Source organism: Pseudophryne corroboree, chromosome 5, assembly GCF_028390025.1.
Source record: "Pseudophryne corroboree isolate aPseCor3 chromosome 5, aPseCor3.hap2, whole genome shotgun sequence".
NCBI classification, from domain to species: Eukaryota; Metazoa; Chordata; class Amphibia; order Anura; family Myobatrachidae; genus Pseudophryne; species Pseudophryne corroboree.
In genome coordinates, this window is record NC_086448.1 from 626,699,860 (window position 1) to 626,714,530 (window position 14,671).

General features: G+C 44.0%; 1 protein-coding gene and 1 pseudogene across 1 annotated transcript in view; both read right to left on the reverse strand.

Annotated features, from left to right (window-relative positions):
- The window catches only part of LOC134929276 (uncharacterized), a 170,519-nt gene that overhangs the window by 14,080 nt on the left and 141,768 nt on the right, over positions 1 to 14,671 (reverse strand). The window lies entirely within an intron of this gene.
- LOC134930179 (5S ribosomal RNA) lies at positions 14,015 to 14,133 on the reverse strand (annotated as a pseudogene).

Here is a 14,671-nt window from a genome sequence, read left to right on the forward strand (position 1 = left end):
AGATCCTGGCATCCGAACTGGCATGGAACGATGAAGCCCTGTATGCTGCATTCTGGCATGGCTTATCTGAACGCATCAAGGACGAATTAGCTACCAGAGACTTGCCCTCTAAGTTGGATGAGCTAATATCTCTATGTACAAAAGTTAATCTACGGTTCAGAGAAAGAGCAACTGAGTGGGGAAGGTCATCTATCCCAAAATCTTCTGCTCCTCCTCGTCAACCGTCTCCATCTAAAGATGAGCCCATGCAAATTGGTCGTTCCCGTCTATCTCCAGCTGAGCGTCGAAGACGTCTTTCTGAGTCCCTCTGTCTTTACTGTGCAGCTCCGTCTCATGCAATCAATGCCTGTCCCAAACGTCCGGGAAACTTCAAGTCCTAGCCCGCCAAGGAGAGGGCCGGCTAGGAGTAATGCTCTCCTCTCCATCTCCTCAGGATTGTAATCTCCCAGTCTCGCTTCAAATTGCTCAACGTTATAGGAACATCATTGCCCTCCTAGATTCCGGAGCAGCTGGGAATTTCATAACTGAAGCCTATGTTAAACGGTGGTCCCTACCCACTGAGAGACTTTCCTCATCCATATCTTTGACTGCCGTGGATGGCAGTAAGATTTTTGATACAGTTATTTCTTTAAGAACTTTACCAGTTCGTCTGAGAGTAGGAGTTCTTCACTCAGAATTAATTTCTTTTCTAGTTATTCCAAGAGCCACACATCCAGTGGTTTTGGGCCTTCCATGGCTTCCCCTCCATAACCCATCGATTGACTGGACGACTACTCAAATCCTGGCATGGGGTCCTTCCTGTACTGAGACCTGTTTGTCCAAAGTGCTTCTTGTAAGTTCTTCCTCCTCCAAGTCGTTTGATGTTCCACCTCCTCCGTATCAAGATTACACGGATGTGTTCAGTAAAGCTTCTGCCGATATCCTTCCTCCTCATAGGGAATGGGACTGTCCAATCGATCTCATCCCGGGGAAGGTTCCACCTCGAGGCCGAACCTATCCGTTGTCTTTACCAGAAACGCATTCTATGGAAGAATATATTAAGGAGAATCTGGCGAAGGGTTTCATTCGACCTTCTTCCTCCCCAGCTGGTGCAGGTTTCTTCTTCGTTAAGAAGAAAGACGATGGCCTGCGGCCATGCATCGACTACAGAGGCTTGAACGACATCACTGTCAAGAACAGATATCCTTTACCCTTGATTACAGAATTCTTCGATCGAGTTAGCGGAGCAACCATCTTCACGAAATTAGATTTGAGGGATGCCTACAACCTCATCCGGATCCGAGAGGGTGACGAGTGGAAGACCGCATTTAACACCCGTGATGGACATTATGAGTACCTCGTCATGCCTTTTGGATTAAGTAATGCTCCAGCTGTCTTCCAGCATTTCGTGAATGAGATCTTCAGAGACATCTTATATCGCCATGTCGTGGTTTATCTGGATGATATACTTATCTTTGCCAACAATCTGGAAGAACATCGTTTCTGGGTAAAGGAAGTTCTATCCCGACTCCGTGTCAATCATCTCTATTGCAAATTGGAGAAGTGTGTTTTTGAAGTTAAATCCATTCCGTTTCTAGGCTACATTGTGTCCGGTTCCGGACTAGAGATGGATCCTGAGAAACTACAAGCAATCCAGAATTGGCCGATACCTTTAACCCTCAAAGGGGTCCAGAGATTTTTAGGTTTCGCCAATTATTACAGAAAGTTTATACAAGACTTTTCCACCATTGTGGCACCTATCACTGCGTTAACCAAGAAGGGTGCTAACCCGTCCAAGTGGTCTGAAGAAGCTATGCAAGCCTTTCATCTATTAAAGCAACGATTCATCTCTGCTCCGGTTTTGAAACAGCCCGACATCAACTCACCTTTCATGCTTGAGGTGGATGCCTCTTCCATTGGAGTAGGGGAGGTGCTATCCCAGAGAGCTAAAGATGGCCATCTACATCCTTGCAGCTTCTTCTCCCGGAAGTTTTCTCCAGCTGAGCGCAACTATGCCATTGGCGATCAGGAGTTGCTGGCAATCAAACTCGTTCTGGAGGAGTGGAGATACCTGCTGGAGGGAGCTTCTCATTCTGTTACCATACTTACCGATCACAAGAATCTTTTGTATTTGAAAGGCGCACAATGTCTTAATCCTCGTCAGGCCAGATGGGCACTTTTCTTTTCTAGGTTCAACTTTAAACTCTAGTTTTGTCCGGGCTCTCAGAATCGCAAGGCCGATGCCCTTTCCCGCTCTTGGGAGCAAGAAAATGAGTCGGAGTCTTCTGACAAGCATCCTATTATCAATCCGTTGGCATTCTCCATGGTAAGGATGGACTCTACGCCCCCACCAGGGAAAAGTTTTGTGAAGTCGGTGTAAAGGAAGAAGCTCATGCATTGGGCACATGCTTCCCGTTTTGCCGGACATACAGGCATTCAGAAAACCCTTGAGTTCATCTCTAGGTCTTATTGGTGGCCAACTCTGAAGAAGGACGTCATGGAGTTTATTGCTTCTTGCCCAAAGTGTGCCCAACACAAAGTATCCCGCCAGTCGCCTGCGGGGCAACTGGTTCCATTATCTGTTCCCCGTCGACCGTGGACCCATTTGTCGATGGACTTCGTCACAGACCTGCCTATGTGCAACAAGTTTAATACTATCTGGGTAGTGGTAGACCGGTTTACCAAGATGGCACATTTCATTCCCCTCACCGGTCTTCCGTCAGCTTCCAAGTTGGCTCAAGTATTCATTCAGGAAATCTTCCGACTACACGGTCTTCCCGAGGAGATCATCTCTGATAGAGGAGTACAATTCGTAGCCAAATTCTGGCGAAGTTTGTGTCAAGCCCTCCAAGTCAAATTAAAGTTCTCTACAGCTTACCATCCTCAGACCAATGGTCAAACTGAGAGGGTGAATCAGGACTTGGAGGCCTTCCTCCGCATCTATGTATCTTCCTCTCAAGATGACTGGGTTCAATTTCTTCCCTGGGCCGAGTTCAGCCATAATAACCAATATCATTCCTCATCTTCTTCAACACCATTCTTCATCAACTACGGATTCCACCCTAAAGTTCCAGAAATCCAGCCGCTTCCAGCGACTTCTGAACCAGCAGTTGATATCACCTTGCGCCAGTTTTTAAACAACTGGAAAAATGTTCGAGCGGCCCTGCTCAAAGCATCATTTGGATACAAGAAGTTTGCAGATAAGAAGCGTAGGGCAGTTCCTGCCCTCAAAGTGGGTGATCGTGTGTGGTTGTCTACAAAGAATTTGAGATTGAGAGTTCCAAGCATGAAGTTTGCGCCCCGTTACATCGGTCCTTTTCAAATTGAACAAGTTATCAATCCTGTTGCTTACAAACTTCAGTTACCCCCATTCTTGAAAATTCCTAGGACATTCCATGTTTCCCTTCTGAAACCGCTGATCCTGAATCGATTCCATTCTGCACTACCTTCGGCTCCTAAAGTCCAGACTCAACGGGGAGTTGAGTATGAAGTTGCCAAGATTCTGGATTCACGATTCCGTTATGGTCAGTTACAATATCTTATTGATTGGAAGGGCTTTGGCCCTGAGGAACGCTCTTGGACCAATGCTTCAGATGTCCATGCTCCTACCTTGGTCCGGAATTTCCACTCCAGATTTCCTCAGAAGCCTAAGAAGTGTCCTGGGGCCACTCCTAAAGGTAGGGGGGGGTGCTGTCACGATCCGGGTATCTGGACGCCATTATTTACCTTTCAGGTGTCTCCTAAGGCTGGCTCAGCATCCTAGGCCCGGTACCCAGCTATGTTGCTAGCATTCATATGTCATGTCTCATCTTTGCTGATCCGTGGATATTGTCCTTCTAATGCCCGGGCGACTGGCATGGCGTCACCTGCCGGCGGGGCCTCGGGCATCGTCTCCTATTCTCAATGCACTACAGGGTATGTGGCACTCTTCACCTACTGCGGCCGCGGCCGTCCATGCTGGAGGTTTGAGACGCAAGTCGGCGTTCTCTGTGTTCACCGCCGCCATTACAGAGGAATCTCCATGTGGTGTTACAAACAAGGTTTCCCTCCACTGGCCGGTATGGGCGCAGCCATCTTAGTTCTTGTCACATGATCTTGACCTCCAATCCATAGCTCCGCTGAAGTCTGCCTAATTGCTCATCCAATCCCTGCATACCTAAGGGTATAAAGGGATTGAGCCTGCAACAGGAAATCGTCAGTGCTTTGGTTGTCAAACCTTGTTTCCAGTCTCTCTCTCCTGTGGTTGTTTTCATTCCAGGTTTCCAGCTCCTGTTTCCAGTTACCACTAAGAGACCCGCACCAGCTTACCACCTTGCGGTGCAGCCTGACTCTGCAGTCTTCTGTGTTTGCTCCAGCTTCCAGCTACAGTTTCATCTGCTTCCAGCGGTCAGCTTCCAGCAGTGATCAGCTTCCTTAAAGAGCCGGTGCTTCTCCAGCGGTTACCTGCATACCATCGGTACCCGCAAACCATCGGTACCCGCACACCATCGGTTCCTATATCCTCGCTCCCTAGCTTCATTCTACTATTTGGCTGGTTCCATCCAGCATCCACTCCATGTTCTAACACCTGGCTGGTTCCATCCAGCGTCCACAGCAGCTACCTCAACTACAGTGTTACCGGCTTCCAGTGATACATCTGCTGGTGTGTTCCTTGGCTACACTTAATACTATGGACGGGTCTGGTAAGGACATTCCATCCCTGGGACATTAAGAACTGTACCTATTGCTACCAGTACCCTGTGGCCATTGCCAAACCCATAGTTATCCAGGAACTGTTTTATCATATCTGCTGTATATCTTCATTCATTTATCACTGCTGTGAATACATGGAGTTCTGTTAATAAACTTTTATTGACTTTTAATCCTGGTTGTCGTGGTCACGCCTTCGGGCAACCTTTCTACAGCTTACTCATATGTCCAGGGGTCTGATTAAACCTCCGAAGTTTAGTTTCACCTCAGCCCCTACAACTGAGGCTTCCTCCTGTCAGCTCAGGCCCTCAGTTGTGACAATACCCACTCAAGAGCTTGCCCAGTTAAAAGAGAAATTATGTATGCTATACAAATTCTGGGTATAGGAAAGTCCATTGGCTTCACTTCAAAATTAATTTCACATTGGTTTAGAAAACCACGTCAGTGATTTAGTCACATTTTAGTCTCTTTTTTTTTGCTTTGTTTTAGTCAAAATTTAGGCAGTGGATCTCAGTTTACATTTTTTTTATGGGCTTGGACTGTTCGCGGCCTAAATGGTCAGATAGTGATTGAATTTAGTGTCGAGGAACATCTAAAATGAGTATGTGGTAAATAGAAACACTCCTGTTTTTGGTAAAAGGATGATAACTGTCCATCAGGATCAAAGACATCCTTAATACCACTGATTCCCTTCAAATGCCAGGAGTAGAATGTTAGGTTGTCAAGAAAGGGTGGGAAGGTCAGGTTGCCCCATAGGGGAATATGTGGGGTAGTAAATGGATCACTCTGCAGACAGTTGTGTGTAGCAGTCCAGGCTTTGTAGGTGCGCCAGAATATAATGTTATTCCTCCTGTGTGATCTTAGTCAGTGGGGCGTGAAGAGCTGCTGGTGAGTAAGGAAAAAAAAGGGCTTCCTCTATTAGATTAGTAAAAAGATTGAGGCATAAGAGCAAGTCAGATGCGTACCTGTAAAAAGACGATCTAGGATATTCGGCATACTTAGACCCCCCTGCTTTTTAGTGATATAGGCTTTAGAATAAGGCATGTTTGGACTATCTTTTTTCCAGATAAATTTAGAAAATAATTATGAGCACAAAAGAATATATTTCTTCACTATGATAATTGGCAACATTTGAAGCAAATATGCCAGCTTGGGAATAGAACAGATTCCACTACAACAATCCTGCCGAACCTGAGCCTGAGGTCCATCCAAGAATCCACTTTGGATTTAACCTTACAAAGAACAGATATGATATTAACAGAATAAAGTTGAGAAAACTTAGAAGGAATATATAACCCCAGATATTTCTACTTGTCTGGGACAAGGGTGAACATAGAGGAAAGATTAGGGTATTGTGCAAGTCCTCCTGGGCAATTAAGGAGAAGTAATTCTGATTTATTGACATCGAAGCGGTAGCCTGCAAATGAGCTAAATTCACGAACAGTATAAAAAATGCAGGGATAGAAGATGAAGACTTAGTAATAAATAAGAGCATGTCATTCGTGAAGAGATCCAGTTTAGATTCAATTGTTTTTATAGATATGCCAGTAAAAGCTGTGTCCTGGCATAAAGCAAACGCAAGCGATTCTAATGTAATTGCAAATAGGAGAGGCGATAACGAGCATCCCTGTATCATGCGTCTATGGATTATAAAGGGATGGGAAAGAAGCCTATTAGTAAATAGTTGGGTAGATGGATTATTATAAAGAGTTTTCAGTACGCTTATGAGTTCCGGAGGGAAACCAAATCGCAGGAGAGCCTCGAATAGGTGACCCCAGGATACCAAATCAAATGCTTTTTCAGCATCAAGTGATAATAAAAACGCAGGATCACCCATTGAAGAAGACTCCTGCGATTGGAGAATGGTCAGAACTTTACGGATATTAGTTACGGAGTATCTACCCCAAATGAATCCAGTTTGATCTGGATGTATTATTTCTGGTAAAATAATTTTTAACTGATATACTAACAGTTTAGTGAACAATTTATAATCGACACTGAGTAACGATATGGGTCTGTATGAGGAAGGGAGTAGAGGATCTTTTCCAGGTTTTGGTAATACTTTTATCAACGCTGAATTTATATGTAGGCGCATAGAATGTGACTGAAGGAAAGAGTTATAAAAGGCCATTAAGGAAGGGACAATTTTTGGAAAATGGAGTTTAAAAAATTTGCCTGAAAGGCCATCGGGGCCAGGTGTTATTATAGATTTAAGGGTCTTAATAGCATCGGAGACCTCTTCAGTGGAGAACTGGGTGACAAGAAGCTCTACCAAGGGGGATCTGCGGCAGTGAAATCTTTTGCCAAAATGACTGCTTATTATGCAGATTAATGGGGTCTTGAGTATATAGACGCTGGTAGAGATCAGGGAAAATATGGGCAATAGATTTCCCATCAAATTGAGTGGTTGAATTGTCATCCTTCGGTGCTGCAAAATGTGAGTGGCAGCTATCAGCTCAAAGTAAGTTAGAAAGTAGGCAGCTAGGTTTATTTCCATGCTAAAAAAAAGATGATTCCCACCAGTCAGAAACATATTATCTATCTGCGTTAAAACCTGATCGAAATGCAGTTTTGCTTCCTTAAATTTTTGTTTAATGTCTAGGGTGGAGGATGTTTTAAAGGCCTGAAAGGTTGTAGGTAGGGCAGACTAGGCCTCCCTGTAAGCAGTAGATATGAGCGGGTTTGGTTTCCAGAGAACTGAACTCCCCCAAACTTCATGCTCCGAGCTGGGATCCGAGCCCAGCTCAGGACTTCCCGCCAGACTCGGAAATCAGAACGAGGCAAAACATCATCATCCTGCTTTTGGATTCTCTCAGGTTTTGGTTTCCATATAAACAGCCGTGCATCGCCGCCATTTTCACTCCAGACTTGGAGAGTGAGGGAGACAGACCTCTGTCTCTGTGGGTGGTGGCGTCGGGTGCAGTCAGTGTGTGCTCTGTAGGGGTGCTGCTGCAGTCACTGTGGTGTGCCTGTGCTGTTAGTGGTGCTGTCCTGGCTGTCACTGGTGTTTTATGTGCTGTTAAAGGTGCTGCAGCTGTACATGGGTGCTGCTGTCCTGGTTGTCACTGTGTTGTAGATGAAGCAGGGGCACTATCCTCCTGTATGCTGTAAAAATTCAGGGGTGCTGCTGTTAAAATAAAAGCAAACTGGTCCTGTGTGCTGTAAAGATTTAGGGGTGCGGTTGTTAAAAAAAGCACACTTGTCCTGTATGCTGTGAAAATACAGGGGAGCTGTTGTTAAAATAAAAGCACACTGGTCCTGTGTGCTGTAAAAATTCAGGGGTGCTGTTGTTAAAAAAAGCACACTGGTCCTGTATGCTGTGAAATACAGGGGTGCTGTTAAAATAAAAGCACACTGGTCTTGTATGCTGTAAAAATTCAGGGGTGCAGTTGTCATGTACGTTGGTCCTGTATGTTGTAAAAATGCAGGGGTGCTGCTTTTAAAATATTACACTGGCCCTGTACGCTGTAAAAATTCAGGGGTGCAGTTGTTAAAATAAAATCACACTGCTCCTGTATGCTGTGAAAATACAAGGGTGATGGCCCAGTCTTGTATGCTGAAAAAAATCAGGGCTGCTGCTGTTGTTAAAATAAAAGCACACTGGTCCTGTATGTAGTAAAAATACAGGGGTGCTGCTGTTAAAATATTACACTGGCCCAGTATGCTGTAAAACTTCTGGGGTGCAGTTGTTAAAATAAAAGCACACTGGTCCTGTATTCTATGAAAATACAGGGGTCCTGGCTCAGTCTTGTATGCTGTAAAAATTCAGGGGTGCTGCTGTTGTTAAAATAAAAGCACACTGGTCCTGTATGCTGTGAAAATATGGGGTGCTGGCCCAGTCTTGTACGCTGTAAAAAAAAAATAAGGGGTGCTGCTGTTGTTAAAATAAAAGCACACTGGTCCTGTATGCTGTCAAAATTCAGGGGTGCAGTTGTTAAAATAAAAACACACTGGTCCTGTGTGCTGTGAGAACACATGGGTGCTGGCCCAGTCTTGTATGCTGTAAAAAATAAGGGGTGCTGCTGTTAAAATAAAAGTACACTGGTCCTGTATGCTGTGAAAATACAGGGGTGATGGACCAGTCTTATATGCTGTAAGAATTCAAGGGTGCTGCTGTTGTTAAAACAAAAGCACACTGGTCCTGCATGCTGTGAAAATATAGGGGTGCTGGCCCAGTCTTGTATGCTGTAAACAATAAGGGTTGCTGCTGTTGTTAAAATAAAAGCACACTGGTCCTGTATGCTGTAAAAATTCAGGGGTGCAGTTGTTAAAATAAAAACACACTGGTCCTGTATGCTGTGAAAATATAGGGGTGCTGACCCAGTCTTATATGCTGTAAAAAATAAGGGGTGCTGCGGTTGTTAAAATAAAAGAACACTGGTCCAGTATGCTGTAAAAATTCAGAGGTGCAGTTGTTAAAATAAAATCACACTGCTCCTGTATGCTGTGAAAATACAAGGGTGATGGCCCAGTCTTGTATGCTGAAAAAAATCAGGGCTGCTGCTGCTGTTGTTGTTAAAATAAAAGTACACTGGCCCTGTATGCTATGATATACAGGGATGCTGGCCCTGTCTTGTATGCTGTAAAAATTCAGGGGTGCGGTTGTTAAAATAAAAACACACTGGTCCTGTATGCTGTAAAAATTCAGGGGTGCAGTTGTTAAAATAAAAACACACTGGTCCTGTGTGCTGTGAGAACACATGGGTGCTGGCCCAGTCTTGTATGCTGTAAAAAATAAGGGGTGCTGCTGTTAAAATAAAAGTACACCGGTCTTGTATGCTGTGAAAATACAGGGGTGATGGACCAGTATTATATGCTGTAAGAATTCAAGGGTGCTGCTGTTGTTAAAACAAAAGCACACTGGTCCTGCATGCTGTGAAAATATAGGGGTGCTGGCCCAGTCTTGTATGCTGTAAACAATAAGGGTTGCAGCTGTTGTTAAAATAAAAGCACACTGGTCCTGTATGCTGTAAAAATTCAGGGGTGCAGTTGTTAAAATAAAAACACACTGGTCCTGTGTGCTGTGAGAACACATGGGTGCTGGCCCAGTCTTGTATGCTGTAAAAAATAAGGGGTGCTGCTGTTAAAATAAAAGTACACTGGTCCTGTATGCTGTGAAAATACAGGGGTGATGGACCAGTCTTATATGCTGTAAGAATTCAAGGGTGCTGCTGTTGTTAAAACAAAAGCACACTGGTCCTGCATGCTGTGAAAATATAGGGGTGCTGGCCCAGTCTTGTATGCTGTAAACAATAAGGGTTGCTGCTGTTGTTAAAATAAAAGCACACTGGTCCTGTATGCTGTAAAAATTCAGGGGTGCAGTTGTTAAAATAAAAACACACTGGTCCTGTATGCTGTGAAAATATAGGGGTGCTGACCCAGTCTTATATGCTGTAAAAAATAAGGGGTGCTGCTGTTGTTAAAATAAAAGAACACTGGTCCAGTATGCTGTAAAAATTCAGAGGTGCAGTTGTTAAAATAAAATCACACTGCTCCTGTATGCTGTGAAAATACAAGGGTGATGGCCCAGTCTTGTATGCTGAAAAAAATCAGGGCTGCTGCTGCTGTTGTTGTTAAAATAAAAGTACACTGGCCCTGTATGCTATGATATACAGGGATGCTGGCCCTGTCTTGTATGCTGTAAAAATTCAGGGGTGCGGTTGTTAAAATAAAAACACACTGGTCCTGTATGCTGTAAAAATTCAGGGGTGCAGTTGTTAAAATAAAAACACACTGGTCCTGTGTGCTGTGAGAACACATGGGTGCTGGCCCAGTCTTGTATGCTGTAAAAAATAAGGGGTGCTGCTGTTAAAATAAAAGTACACCGGTCTTGTATGCTGTAAAAATACAGGGGTGATGGACCAGTATTATATGCTGTAAGAATTCAAGGGTGCTGCTGTTGTTAAAACAAAAGCACACTGGTCCTGCATGCTGTGAAATATAGGGGTGCTGGCCCAGTCTTGTATGCTGTAAACAATAAGGGTTGCTGCTGTTGTTAAAATAAAAGCACACTGGTCCTGTATGCTGTAAAAATTCAGGGGTGCAGTTGTTAAAATAAAAGCACACTGGTCCTGTATGCTGTGAAAATATAGGGGTGCTGACCCAGTCTTATATGCTGTAAAAAAATAAGGGGTGCTGCTGTTGTTAAAATAAAAGAACACTGGTCCAGTATGCTGTAAAAATTCAGGGGTGCAGTTGTTAAAATAAAAACTCACTGGTCCTGTATGCTGTGAAAATACAGGGGTGCTGGCCCAGTCTTGTTTGCTGTAAAAATTAAGGGGTGCTGCTGTTGTTAAAATAAACGTACACTGGTCCTGGATGATGTAAAAATTCTGGGGTGCAGTTGTTAAAATAAAATCACACTGCTCCTGTATGCTGTGAAAATACAGGGGTGATGGCCCAGTCTTATATGCTGTAAGAATTCAGGGGTGCTGCTTTTGTTAAAATAAGAGCACACTGGCCTAGTATGTTGTGAAATACAGGGGTGCTGGCCCTGACTTGTATGCTGTAAAAATTCACGGGTGCTGTTGTTAAAATAAAAGCACACTGATCCTGTATGTTGTAGAAATACAGGGGTGCTGGCCCTGACTTGTATGCTGTAAAAATTCACGGGTGCTGTTGTTAAAATAAAAGCACACTGATCCTGTATGTTGTAGAAATACAGGGGTGCTGGCCCAGTCGTGTATGCTGTAAATTTTCAGGGCTGCTGCTGTTGTTAAAATAAAAGTATACTGGTCCTGTATGCTGTGAAAATATAGGGGTGCTGGCCCAGTCTTGTATGCTGTAAAAATGCAGGGGTGCTGTTAAACTAAAAGCACACTGGTCCTGTGTGCTGTAAAACTACAAGGGTGCTGCTGTTAAAATAATATTACTCTGGCCCTGTATGCTATAAAAATTCAGGGGTGCTGCTGTTGTTAAAATAAAAGCACACTGGTCCTGTATGCTGTAATAATTCTGGGGTGTAGTTGTTAAAATAAAAGTACACTGGTCCTGTATGCTGTAAGAATACAGGGGTGCTGTGGAAATAAAGGGGCACTGTTCTGTGTGCTGTAATAATAAAGGGGGCTGTCCTGTGAAATGGAGAACAACAATTTAGAGGAAAAAATAGTGGATGAGCAGGAACCACTTTCAATTCTTGAAGCTGCTGCTGCCACCAGTCATGATATTGACGATCATCTGCTAAGGCCGATGCCCAATGTCATAGAGGGCATGTAAAATCCTAGAAGCATAAATTAATAATCCGGAAAAAAAAGAAATTATCTGATGAGAAACGTAAAATTGGCAATTTGCCATTCACGACACAAAGTGGCAAGGAAAGGCTAAGGCCTTGGCCTATGTTCATGACTGATGCCTCAGCTTCTCATGACGATGGAAGCCCTCCTCCCTCTCGACAAATTAAAAAACTTAAGCTTGTTAAAGCACAGGAAAAAATAACTATGGGGGTCATTCCAAGTTGATCGCTAGCTGCCGTTGTTCACAGCACAGCGATCAGGCTAAAAATTGGTATTTCTGCGCATGCGTATGGACAGCAATGCGCACACGCAACGTATAGGTACAAAGGCCTTTGTGGTTTTGCACAGGTTCTAGCGACGTTTTCATTCGTACTGGCGGCCTCAAGATGATTGACAGGAAGGGGGCGTTTCTGGGTGTGAACTGACCGTTTTCAGGGAGTGCTTAGAAAAACTCAGGCGTGCCAGGGAAAACGCAGACGTGGCTGGCCGAACACTGGGCGGGTGTGTGACGTCAAAAGACAACCCACCAACGTTAGAATCAACGCACACGAAGAGTAACTACAGGGCTGGTCTTGTTCTGCACAAAATGATTTTGCAGGAGCTCTGCTGCACAGGCATTCGCACTTCTGCAAAGCGAAAATACACTCCCCGGTGGGCGACGACATTGCGTTTGCACGGCTGCTAAAAATTGCTAGCGAGCGACCAACTCGGAATGACCACCTATGTGTTCAGAAATATTGCAAATACCCAAGGAGAGTCCAAGTGTGTCCGCTGTTGCGATGTCTAGGCCTGATCTTCCCAAGACTGTATGGAAAAAGGAGGCTCCTACCACCATTTGCACGCCCCCTGCAAGTGCTGGAAGGAGCACCACCAGTTCAGTTGCTGATATTGAGATTGAGGATGTCACTGTAGACGTACACCAGGATGAGGAGGATATTGGTGTAGCTGGCGCTGAGGAGGAAGTTGACGATGAGGATTCTGATGTTGAAGTGGTTTCTTTGAATAAGGCACCAGTGGAGACAGTTGTTGTCCATGGGATGAGAAAGCCCATTGTAATGCCTGGGCAAAATACCAAAAAAGCCACCTCTACGGTGTGGAATTATTTCTCCTCAAATCCAGACAACAGGTGTCAAACCGTGTTTCCTTTGTCAATCCGTAAAAAGTACGGTTAAGGACGTTAACCACCTCGGAACATCCTTCCTTAAACGTCACCTGCAGCGTATTCATCAGAAGTCATTGTCAAGTTCAGACACTTTGGGTAAGAGCGTAGGCAGTCCACTGACACCTAAATCCCTTCTTCCTTTTGTACTCAAGCTCCTGCAAGCCACACCACCAACTCCCTCAACGTCAATTTCCTCCTCAGTCAGGAACGTAAGTAGTCTTGCAGGCCATGTCATTGGCATGACTGACGAGTCCTCTCCTAACCGAGATTACTCCTAGGGATCCTTGAGTGGTACATGAAAAAACACTGGTTGTTGATCCTGCACAGAACTAGATTCAAAGATACAGAAAATTAAATAAGAGCCAGAAATGGACAATAATCTTTGGAAATCCCAATCTGTCCGTATGGCGGTGCGCCCAGGGTCATAAAAGGCAAGCAGAATTGTATATACAAAGAGAAAAAAAGTATGACACTAGTTTGGGCGCACTCTTGTTATTATTTTTGATAATGATCAAATGAGATAAAGGCCTAAAGCTTGATATTGACGTCTAGGGCTAGTACTCTGCTATCCTTTTAAATAACCTCAAAACATGATATATTCTGCATGAATAGCCATATTTATATAATGAAAGATGTGACTGGAAGAAACACCAATTTAAGTTGCAAAATAATGTGTGAAATGTTCAGATCTTAATTATACCTGGATAATTGCATAATGGAAGGTAGCTACATCACAAACTGCCTCCGTCTGCCAGAGATCTGTACAAACTTTGTTTGTATTAATGCGGCCCTGATTAGGGTTGGATTAGTGGGTGGGAGAGCCCACACACTATGGAATGATTTTTAGTAACTTGCCACTGTCTTTGATAGGTAAATCATAGGAAGATTAGGAAAGTAGTTGGAATCAGTGAAGTAGTGATACTGCTGTTGGCGTTAATACCATAGGAGGATCTTTCTACTTCACCGGGTATTCCCTAGTAGTCACCCGTCTAGGTACTGACCCAGCCCACCTCCGTTTAGCTTCCAAGATCGGACGAGATTGGGCGTGAACGGAGGGGTATGGTCGTAGAGAGAGCTTGCCCTATATCGCCAATGAGAGTGCACCGAAACGGAAGGATAGATTCCTTCTCGGGAGAGAATATTATGAGATTATAAAATGATTGAATAAATACCGATAGATAATTAGGTGTGAATCTGCTGTCCACGTTAGACTGGCAAGACGTGTACCCTAGGGGACTAGTCCGCCTGAATCGTGGATGAGAGTTCACGGAAAGAAGGAAAGTGGGAACGTAGTCAAGAATTTACACAGTCATAAAGGATAAATATTTGGAGTTCTTGATTTCCTTAGGATCACCTGTCTGACTTAAATTAAATATATAAATCTTGATGATAGTGGACAGTATCATGCAGATATCACAAAAAGGAAGGAAATACCGAAGAATGTAATCAGAATATCCATGCATTGACACATTGATATATATCTTTAGTGCTATTACATAGATTACTGGCAAAGTTATGAGTTATTGCCTGCGTGCTTCAGGCAATTACATTTGTGGGACTTATATCATTCGGTTCCACCAGTGGTCTGCGCCAGACAGTGCTTTAAAAG